Here is an 11,479-nt window from a genome sequence, read left to right as displayed (position 1 = left end):
TGTCCCAGGGGCGAGCTGACATAGCACAGATTTCAGACTCTGGACTGTCACAGAGTAGAAAAACTCAATATCACATTGAAATAAAACAATTTTTCGGATCTTGTCGTGGTTTTTTATATTATTATTTTTTCCCGACGTTTCGAATACTTTGCAGACTTCACGGTCACGAGGGAGGGGGGGGGTAGATAATATGACTGCGCGACACGGGGATCGAACTCGAGACCTTAGCACTTTGTCCATACAATTAGACCACCGGGGCAGTCATAAGTATAATTCATTAGAAAATAATTCATAATTAATACAACAAAGCACTTAAAAATAATGAATACGGCTTTGATTAAGAATATGTCCAAAGAAATACGGAGTATTGTCGCAAGTCGATTAACGTTACAGAGATTGGCAACATCAATCCGAGTTAGTGCAATCCATTAGTAAATAGTGGCTCGAGCGGCGACGGGCGGCGGGCCGCGGGCAGTCACCATGCAGATTTAATTTGATGACAATAATGGATACAAATGTTCCCCTTTCTAATGCACAACGCGAGGAATCATGGTCGGAAAACACGATTTTTCAAAGGTTATCTTAGTCAAGGTAATTTCATTTTATTTTATTTATTTAATAAGGTACACCAACAGCATACATATCCTTAAATCTAAAAAAAAAACATTGCGTGTTGACAATACAAAACATTCACAAATTAAGTGTAATATGATCAAATAGTACGAAACAAAGAAAATATAATGTCGGTTATTCAGTGTATTTTTTTCTCTCTCTGTGTGTACTTTTTGACCTATTAATTCATCAGTTTAAAAAAAAAGTGACACTTGCAGTTAAATTCATTGGGAATTGAGATGTGGCCTTTTTGGGTAATGCTAAGGGTATCGCGATATTTTCATTTATGTTTTTTTTAAGAAATTGTCAAGTAAATTTTATTTATTAGTTAAATAGAATTTTTAGTACTTTAAAATAATATCACAAACAAGAAAGTATTTGGAAAATAATAAATATGTAACAAACAACTTTATGGCGTACACTAATGAAGCGAAAATAAGTTGACAACATTTTCTATTAATGTTGCGTGAAGCGTAAATCTTTTTCCCTTTATTTCAATCTTCATTTTGCCACTTAGCCATGTTCCATTTTCAATTTCGATAAAATGTTATTTTTTGTGCTTAACACTTCAACGCGTCGCGTTCGAGTTTACATTAACAAGCCAACGCACTAGAAACGGGTAGTAGCAGATCAATTTAATAAGCAAAAATAGTCCACAGCAAAGAAAAAATTGTATATTATTTTTTTAAATGTTTAAGGGTAGTGTAGGTTGAAAATACAGTGGCAGTTGATCTTGGACAAGGATGACAACTGACATTTTAATCCGATGTGAGTGGTCGGAAAATTGTTTTGTTTTCAGAAGTGGAAATGTAAAGTATTTTTAGTGCTTTTATTAATACATTGTTCTAAAATTTTTCAATTAAATATATTATTTAAGAGGATAATGAGGTCTGTTATGCGTTATTTAGAATACACGTCTCTTGCTTATTTAGAGTCGGAAATGATAGTCCATCTTTAACAGACATGCTAATAATAAAGGTTTGACAACAACCTCTTCGCTGCCTACATCTATACTTCTATCTATATTATAATACAAAGCTGAAAAATTTGTTTGTTTTTTTGAACGCGCTAATCTCAGTAATTTTTGGTTCGAATTGAAAATATCTTTTAGTGTTGGATAGCCCATTGAATATTTTCCTTCACCGTTAAAGTAAGCGATAATTCCCTAAGAATACGCAGATCATTTTAGAATATACAGCGGTGTGTGCTCTCGAGTTTTAAACCTGTGAACATTCGTACTTGGCAGTCCGTTCCACAACCAAACAGCCTATCGTCGCTTTTTAGTGTGACCGCAATGTTACTAGCTAATGGAAGATTACCTAAGTATCTTAATAAAAAATAAGATGCTAACTCAGTAATTCTTACGCAGAACCCTTATATTCGCTATGTTAGTCTTTAACTACCCTTTCACCATAACTAATAAATACAGAAGTAAAATCAAATAAGACACAGATGATGTTAGCATTAAACTCAAGACCTCAGCCAGCAGTACCGGGAACCGCTTTTACAAATACGAAACATCCCAAGTTCCTAAGTAATGACACATTATACAAACTCAAACAGTATGCCTACCAATTACAGGTGAATGCAAATACGGTAGTTACCTTTGTTGGTTCGCTAAGTCCACCTTAGATCATGGCTTAATCGATCAGGGCACGTGTCGTCTGTTGACATCTGTTTGACTGTTGAATAATTCATGAGCCGCGAAACAGTTCCGCCGGATTGCCGGCTCTGGTCTGTTCAGGGGTTGTATTATGTGTGATCTTGGATTCCAAATGGAATTTGTTATCTATAATGTTATACAGTGGTAAAGTTTGTAACTTTGTTTGTATGTAGAAGGTAATCTTATGGAACTACTGAATCACTAAATTCTTTCACTAGTATGAAGCTTCATTAATCCTGAGTGCTATGGGTTTTACCGGGTCAAATATTTTCCCGGAATTAGACAGCCCGTAATTGCAAAAAGACGGATTGGCCCCCATAGATGTAACAGGGCCTCATGACTATGTATGTAAATAGATTACTGAATTTTACGAGCCTTTCCCGCCCTCATACCCACCACTACAACTCCTGTAAGCCAGGATCAGCAGTGGCACGCATTTTATGACACCGAGCAGTGAAGCTCGACGAGTCTCAGGGAAAACTAATATGTCATTATCCCGCAACGAAATTAATCAAATAGAAAGATAGGGAGGAGTTGGAAATATTAATTGTCCAAAAATTATATTACTGAATTTTGTCAGCAGTGAGCGAGCAGTGAGTGAGTGGCGAAGGGTGAATTTTTTTGAAAGGGAAACCGACATACATTCACTAATAATATGTATAAAATCGTTCTAATGATAATTAGATTTTATACAAATGAAAGGGAAGCCGACAGGAATAGAGTTGTATGGACTCTCCGCCACAGGTGAGGAATAGCCTACAACGCTAGTAATGAAATATCAATATCAGGTGTATGTATTCATAATCCAATTCAGTTATTTATATAGTTATGTTGGTATTACCGGTCTTACTGTCGGTCGACATTCGGGAGTAAACATAATCCGAGCTATCACCGACGTTAGCAATTCCTTATCCAAAACCCCGGGGAATCTACAGTTTACTATAGAGAATTGCTTACCTGTTCGGAACTTCCACAGGCTTGCTACATCCCAGACGGTACGCCTCTCGGTTGTGGATGCGTTTTCACTGCAATAAAGGTGCTTTTGACAGGATAAAGTTTTTAACTTTATGTTGTCTACATACTAATTTTATTATGATGACAATATAATCCTGGGTGGAATTAAAGACGTTGGAAAATATTAGAATGTATTTAAAAGTAATTAGAGGATAAGATATTTTTCTTGCTTCTTAAGTGCGAAAGTTTTTAAATCAAGAAGTCATGTGGACGTGAAATAAAATTTTATATACACGCATTATAGACATCGGTTCAAACATAGGACTATTATAACATAGGCTAGTTGTTATCGAAGAAGAATGCACGGTAATTATTATTCCGGATAAGGACTTTCACCATGTACAGTCGGCCACGAAAGTAGCTTAATTAATTCAAAATTTCAAAACGGTTCACTGCAATGAAATATTCTTTTTATTTACCTAAAATAAAGTAAACCCTTTGACGGTTATTTTAGTGAAATAAAAAAGATTGTTCATATGAACACAAAAGTATAAAGGCAATTTGTAAAATATAACAGACGCCAACAGCTTGGGTCCATTATTAAAATCGCAAAGACCTCGTTTGTAACCCACAGCCATATCCTACTCACACTAATAAGGAAATACCTAGTAATCAAATTAATTTCAATTCACCAAACGGAGATGGTAATTGAAATACATTATAGAAATGTTTGTCTGCACTAAACTGATTTGTCAAACGCCAAGTTTGAGATCTCATCGGTTCAACTTTACCGCTCCTCATGAATATGCAAGCCTGACAAGCAATACTGGACTTGGACTACGTAAACTTATATTAGATGCGTCGACAGGGACACGATAATCGTTCTATGCAAATGATTGCTTTGAATTGTGGTTTGGAATAGAAAAAAATAATTTATGTTAGGATAAGCCTTAATATTTTTTAGCTTAGACATTTAGAAAAATAAAGTTAACTATTTAAATTAATCTCGAAAACATGTCTTCATTTTGGAAAATATTTGTGAAAATTGTTGGGCTAATTTATGTTATAAAATTGTGCCTAAAATATTATATAAAATTATTTTTCTAAATAAAATAACATATTTAGGAGGGTCTGTTAATTAACTAGACAGCGATTGCGAACTCTAATGTCTTCGTCACATTATACTCACTTAAGATATTACAGTACCAATGAAATTTTTCTGTAGTATTTTTTTTTCTAAACCTGTCATACTTTATGTATAAGTAGGGTAATGAATAGTACATAAGTCACACAAGCTGCTAAACAAATTCAAATTTTCACCTTAAAACTTTTGTGCACTTTTAAACAATTGTTCTTTCTTTAGTAAAATAAACTTCACAGGGTTTTAGATCGATAAGAAAAAATAATGATTCAATTATAGTTAAAGCGTTTTGATTTTTTAAATTTATTTAGCTATTTTTGTGGCTGATTATACATCATAATTATGGATAAATTGGCTTTAATATACTTTCTCTTATATACATACCAATAATATGATATACTATGCGCATCGCGTTGAACACATCAAAACGTGTCTTCAATGCTTTCAATCGGTATTTAGCTTGAATAATTAGTTTGCTGGCAACCATTTTGGTTGCAAATGGATCTAATTGACGCTATAATTAATGCCGCATGTCGCTTTGCGTCCAAATTACAATTAGATTAAAATAATGGTTCGTTTGGATATTCAATTCACCACATTTAGCTTACTATAATAGAAACAAACCAAACTGAATGTGTTTGGGTAATAGAATTAGTAGTGTAAATAAAGATTTGTGATGGACGAATTTGAATATGAATTTTATTGTTGATGAGAGATTACTATAGATAAGCTTACTAAATATAATACATATTATATGATGGAATCAAAAAATATTTACCTCGTGCAAATAATTTAAATTTATATCACTTTACAATTATTGTAAATAAAAGGTATTACATTTAAAGTATATGGTCAGATACATCTTGGAACCTGCCTGGCAAAAAATACAAGATAGAAATAATAACTAATAAGCTAACAGCATGCAAGAATTTAATATTAAATTACAGTTATAACTGTGACATATTCATTAAATTTTAAACCTTGCCGCCGAAATTCGTATAATATTTATACTTTACACTTCTGTTACTGTTAAGCTAAGTATGCAATTTTCTTAAGTAATGTATATATCTTTAATTAGTATCTATTAGTTATTAAGCCTGTATAAAGTGTATCAGTCCGAATATATGTACTGTTGATGTACCTATTATAGTAAAGAAATAATGATAAATAAACTTGAGTTATTCGAGCTCAATAGAAAGGCCGTCTTTTCAAAACTCTCGCCATTACGAGCATACGTTTCCAGAATACGGAATGAATCGGGCTATCCATAAGGCCAATATTGTTGTTAGAATGTGTAAGCATATAGAAATGTCATAAAAGATGCATTAATACTTTATACGCTATAACGATGCTCTCTTATTTTACGAGCCTTTTGTTTAGAGAATGGTAACTTTGTCGAACTTTGTAGGGGCGGAATTTTGTTGTATTGTAGTTTAGAATTCTTTTGTGTATATTATTTTAAGGTAATAACTGTTTCGGCTGCAAACTGAATGTGTAATTTATGTCATCAATTTAAATCATTATAATAAGTAAATATTGCTGGTGTTAAATTTTTTTTTTGATGTAGGTATAAAAATAGCACAAAATATTATTTGATTGATTTGATTATTTTAACTAACCGAATGTATGCATTAACTTTTACTACCCATCCAAAGCACTTATAAATAACATACTTTCATTATATCCTCAACAGAAGCGAAATATAACGATGGCACAGAACGCCTAATCGCATTACGAGGCAAATCCGATCGTCCAAAATACGTACAAGGATTTAACAATATTCCTATATTTCACGCTACGATTGTTACGGGTGGGCCCTAATTCAATTTTTTACGCTGTCGGACACATTGCTATTATGGAATAGAGGTTAGGGGCCGTCGGCAGGGGCCAAGGTCTGGTCTCAGAGAAACGAGAGTTAGAAAGCAAGCATTTAAAATTTTATGATATAGGAGACGTCTACGGTGTTTTTCAACGAACGATACCAATCTTAATCGTCGATTTGATTCCGAGAATCGACCAATCACAATAAGTCGTTTGTGGGTATGACAAAAAGGTTTGTTCTGAGTGGTCAATTTTCGCGATGTTATGGATCGAAAAAGCGATTGAGATTGTTTTTTGAAAACAGATAGACTACAAACGAAAAGATGGTTTGCTTGCAGGTAGATATATTATAAATATATCTTCTAAGTACAAATTGTGATGTTCGTAGGTAGCAGTACCCAATATAATACTCGCTCAGGAAAATGTAAAATATGTAATGAAACACTATCTCAAGATGAAGAGCGTGGTTCGGTGCTCTATAGACCTCTGCACTCCAAATCTGTTTGTGGGAATTTTGGCCAAAAAACCAGCTTATTAGATTTTCAGTTAGAAATCTCGTACTCCGTTTTCAATAATAATAACAAATTTTACCTTCGCAACTAAATACTTCCATGACACTAATCTCCCCTATCTTTCGTCATGCATATAATTCAAACCCTATTGATAAAAAGATATTATTACTGTTGATAATTTAAGGGATGTCATGACGCGTGACACGTGTTTAATATTCGATTTAACTGCCACTGTCAACTGCTTAGGGGCTTATTGTTAACGGACGAAATAGGGTCAAGCTGTCTTTTTATTATTGTATAATTAATAAGTTGGTAATTGTTGTCTCTTGACTTGTAGACAATGAACGAATGTAGTTTTATTTTTACATAGCTCCAGAAATACTGAAATGCTGGATGAGTGAATTGAAACAGTATTTCTAACTATAGATGATTCGAAACCACTTTACCTGAAGTTCTAATTCGGAAACGATCAGAACTGACACGCATCGTTAAAAATTTCTGCCGTGGCGTTCGACACCAATTTCAACTTGGCTTTGAAATGGGAAAGTTGAGAAACTGGATAGCGCGAAATTGAACAGTTTAAAATAGTTCTAAAAAGCGCGCGGTTGGCCAGTTCACGTGGTTAATTACGATGAAATGGTGAAATTATGACAGTCTATATATATATTTTTTTAATCTCATTTATGAAAATGCAGTGTGTTGTACGTGATTTGTGTCAAATATGGTCATGAAATTCCCGGAATTCAAAGAAAAAATCTTACTGAGTGAGGTTACACAATATTCTGTAGTTATTATTATGTAGATAGTTATTTTTTCATAAATACGAGAACAGTTCTTTTTTGTATATTATCGTACATAAATCGTGTGGAAATCTACATACCTGAGAAGTTTTTTTATAAGAGTTTTATGGGCATTTAAAGTGTGCAAATCCGCACTTGGCCAGCGTGATGGCATAAGGCCCTAGCCCTCTTAGTAAAGGAGGCCCTTGTTCAGGATTATTACGGTACGTAATACAACACTGATATTATTTTTTATATAACCTTTTCATAAAAAAATAGGATTCTGACAATATCTCATTCTCATTTAAAACACCCTTTGTTTTACGTCCATCGACACAGACAATGACTCCGAATGAATCCTGGAGCTTTAATACAATCGAGTTTTTTATTAAAAGTAAAGCCGATATGACAACACCACGTGTTCTACCGCCGTCCTGTCAGAGTGACATGTGAATGAGAACAGCGTACGGCAGGGGACACTAGGGGACGCCAGGGGACTGGGGCGAGAAGTACGCCAGGGGACGCCAGGGGACTGGGGCGATGAAACGATGCTGTATTGTGTCATTTATGCATGAGAAAACGAAGCGACGGGCTACTGTTAATACGAATATTTCAATGGTCTTGTTATGATTTTATAAGAATGTTGAGCTTTTGTTGTCATTTGGAATTAGAACCAAAAAGCTTGTATTTCGCGAGTGAACCCTAAAAGTAATGTGTAATAATTTGGACATCGGTATTGCCTGAGTTGTGTCGGACTTTTTTCTTACATCCATTTATCCCCGAGGGGTATGTGAAGGCGCAACCAGGGCACCAGCTTTTCGCCAAGTATGTTCCGTCCCATGATGTGATAGGGGTCGAGCTTATCGCCATATCGGGCAAAAATTTCAGCCTACGGGCTGATACTGAAACCGAAATATGACTTTGCCCGACCAAGGATTCGACCCCACGACCTCAGAACGCCACCGTACCACCTATGCAGTACAAATACGCCACCGAGACATACACAAATAAATAGACCACAAAATGGCTCTACATCCTTTATTAACTTATAAAAGAAATCCACAGTCTATCATTAAGAGTATATAATATAATCAGTTAACAATCGACAAACTCGTATCTATTCTACCAATAGTATCTAAAAAATCAGTTTTATAGTCAATCGCCTATACGAGTTATTCAAAACAGAGGGTCGACCTAATTGCAAAGCTAGACGCGACTACCGATGCGTTCACGCGAATCACTCCATTCCTCTACAGCACTGGCCTCACCGTCCATATAATACTGCGGCTTAATTTAATTAGTATTCGCCATTTTAACTGATAAATTCTGAGTATTGAAACGTAATCGTTTCTCCTCTCTTGATGCATTGCCACTTGACCCTTAAAGTTAAACAGATAGGATTTTATTCCGGAAAATCGGTTTTAAAATAATTTATAATCCCTACTGATATTATAAATGCGAAAGTAGGTCGGTCTGGTATGCTGTCATGGTTAAACTACTGAATTGATATTGATGTTATTGTTGCGGAGTAAGCTTGAAAAATAAGGAAGGATATGTGACTCTTTTATTAGCGGGATTTCAACCTGATTTTTTGCCATACCATAACCCTGCGAGCAACATTTATATACTCACATTATACACTCAAAAACATTATTATCTCTCTTTCATGTAATAAACGACCTGTTAATTGAGTTGATTTTTATTTATATCATGCTGTAACACAGGTTTACTTATATCCCATATTTTTTGTTCTAGAAAAATATTTTCATACGATCAGTCACGAAGCTATAGTAGTGTAATATAATGCAACATGTTCTAGAGTGAATAACGCGTTCAGTTATAATCATGTGCATAACAGAATAAAATTCACTGGCGTACAATATGCGAGAAGAAACACGTGATAACTTTTACTCTAGGGGAAATGATATTCCGCGAAGAAAAGCACTAAGATAGGTGTAGAAATATTATGTGAACAGTTTATTATTTTTAAGACGATCTTGTCTGGAACGATATGTTTGGGTCACGATAGTGTAGTAGAGAATTGAAGAGACCTCGAAGTTGAAGGTCCGTGGTTCAAATCCCAAGACATTCATCTGAGAGTTTTCGAAGATTTATATTATCACTCAGGTTATCTGAAAGAGATCGCTGTTTAGCGATAAGACCGCCTATTGGTGCACTTTTTTTATATGATATAATAATGTATTCATTTTTCTGTATTTGGTTTATACAATAAAGTATTTCATTCATTCATTCATTCATTCATTATCAATTGTCATTCGTGTTAACAGTGAAGGAAACATTGTGAGGAAACCTACATATCTGTGAATCCGCCTTAAGAATTTCTGTTCAACCCGCAGTAGGTCACCGTGGAGTAAAGCCTAAACCCTCTCAGTGAAAGAAGAGGCTTGTGCTGAGCTGTTATGAATATACTATTTACTGGTAATCTTAAATGACACAAGAGTATCCGATGAAGCCATTTAGTATCGAATTGCTCTATAGAATTTAAATATTTGTCAAAATATATTTTTCCAATTGTTTTTTCAGAGATCACTCTACAAACACGGATTTACAAAACTCACATCTATATTTAATATCAATAAAGTTCCCAATAAATACTGGAGCGTCGATCTACTACTGCTAATTTACAGCATTGCGGTTAATAGTTCTACTAGAAGTTTCCATTAAATAACAATTCACCGAAATGTTATCCATTAAATTCTTAACTAGGCTGCAGTGAAGTGCTCCACATACCCGGTATTGACCTGATTATTCATTGATCCTTTGCGGTAGGTCGGTGACGTCGCGTGACCAACCCTATAATACGTCAACATACCCAATTTACATAACTGAAGTCTTATAAATGGCCTTTTTTTGTAGAAGCAGGCCGTTTGGTGAATGATAAACGTTCGAGTAATTCAGAATTTCGTGGAATTGTGTTTTCTTATGTTTACATCAATAAAATGAAATAATAAAACTAGTTTTCGGATTTTATAACTTTTTATTTTTCAGTAGAAGCACGAAGACTGTATAGGAGTTGATAGAGCTCAAAGAATATTGTTGGCAATTCGTAAATATCATTTAAGTACTAATCGAAATTTCCAGTAGTTTTTATTTAATAATACTAGTCAGGTAGAGTCGGTTATATTCTCTTCTGGAAACTTCTATTGTAGTTAGTGCAAAACATGATAATAAAGTCGGTAGATACCTAATATCAATCAATTTACGTAATTTGCGTTTACTTGGGGAGGCATACTATCTCCCCAAGTAAACACAAACCATCCCTGTCTTGAGCAGTCTGCGTCCATCTATCAGGTGCCGATTGAAGCATTGTAAAAAAATATATTCGGCAATGTACCTATAAAAATATTTATATTCATTTGTTTTTTAATTCTAATTGGCCCAAAAGTTCTATAAAGTTTTCATAATTTCACATTTCGACTATAATCTTCCACGCTCGCTACGTAGTACTTATTAATGAATGTATAAAATATATTTCGTGGCGATTCTAAGTATTTTAACATGGAATTCTATACATATTGTTGATAGCGTTATCATTCAATTCAATTTTTAGACTGTGGTTCCATCGTTGGCAGACGATGATTTTGCTAGCGTTATCATACATTTTAATACGTTCCTACTGTAATATCAACTGTCAACTTTAAAATTAAGAACACATCATTTTAAATTTATGATTAGGTTAGGTTAGGTTTTAGCCGTAGGTTATTATTTTTATTTTGACCGATATTCAAAAAAAAAAAGATAAACTAAGTTCATTTCTTGCACTTCAGTACTCTGGTGTCGGTTAATAGTAATCACAATGTAAATTAAAATCTTTGTTGAACAACACTCAACTGCTTAAGTTTGCGCTTCTGGTTCTGGCTGTTTTCCAACATTATTTTGCACCTTCGTACTTTGACTATGAGAGTAGAGTTCGGGTTAAAGAATTAAAGTAATATTGCTTAAATATTAAATTCGTGATAATTTTTACTTCATATGT

This window comes from Manduca sexta, chromosome 11, assembly GCF_014839805.1.
Source record: "Manduca sexta isolate Smith_Timp_Sample1 chromosome 11, JHU_Msex_v1.0, whole genome shotgun sequence".
Classification (NCBI taxonomy): domain Eukaryota; kingdom Metazoa; phylum Arthropoda; class Insecta; order Lepidoptera; family Sphingidae; genus Manduca; species Manduca sexta.
The sequence above is the reverse complement of the archived record's forward strand: the minus strand, read 5'-3'. Positions refer to the sequence as shown.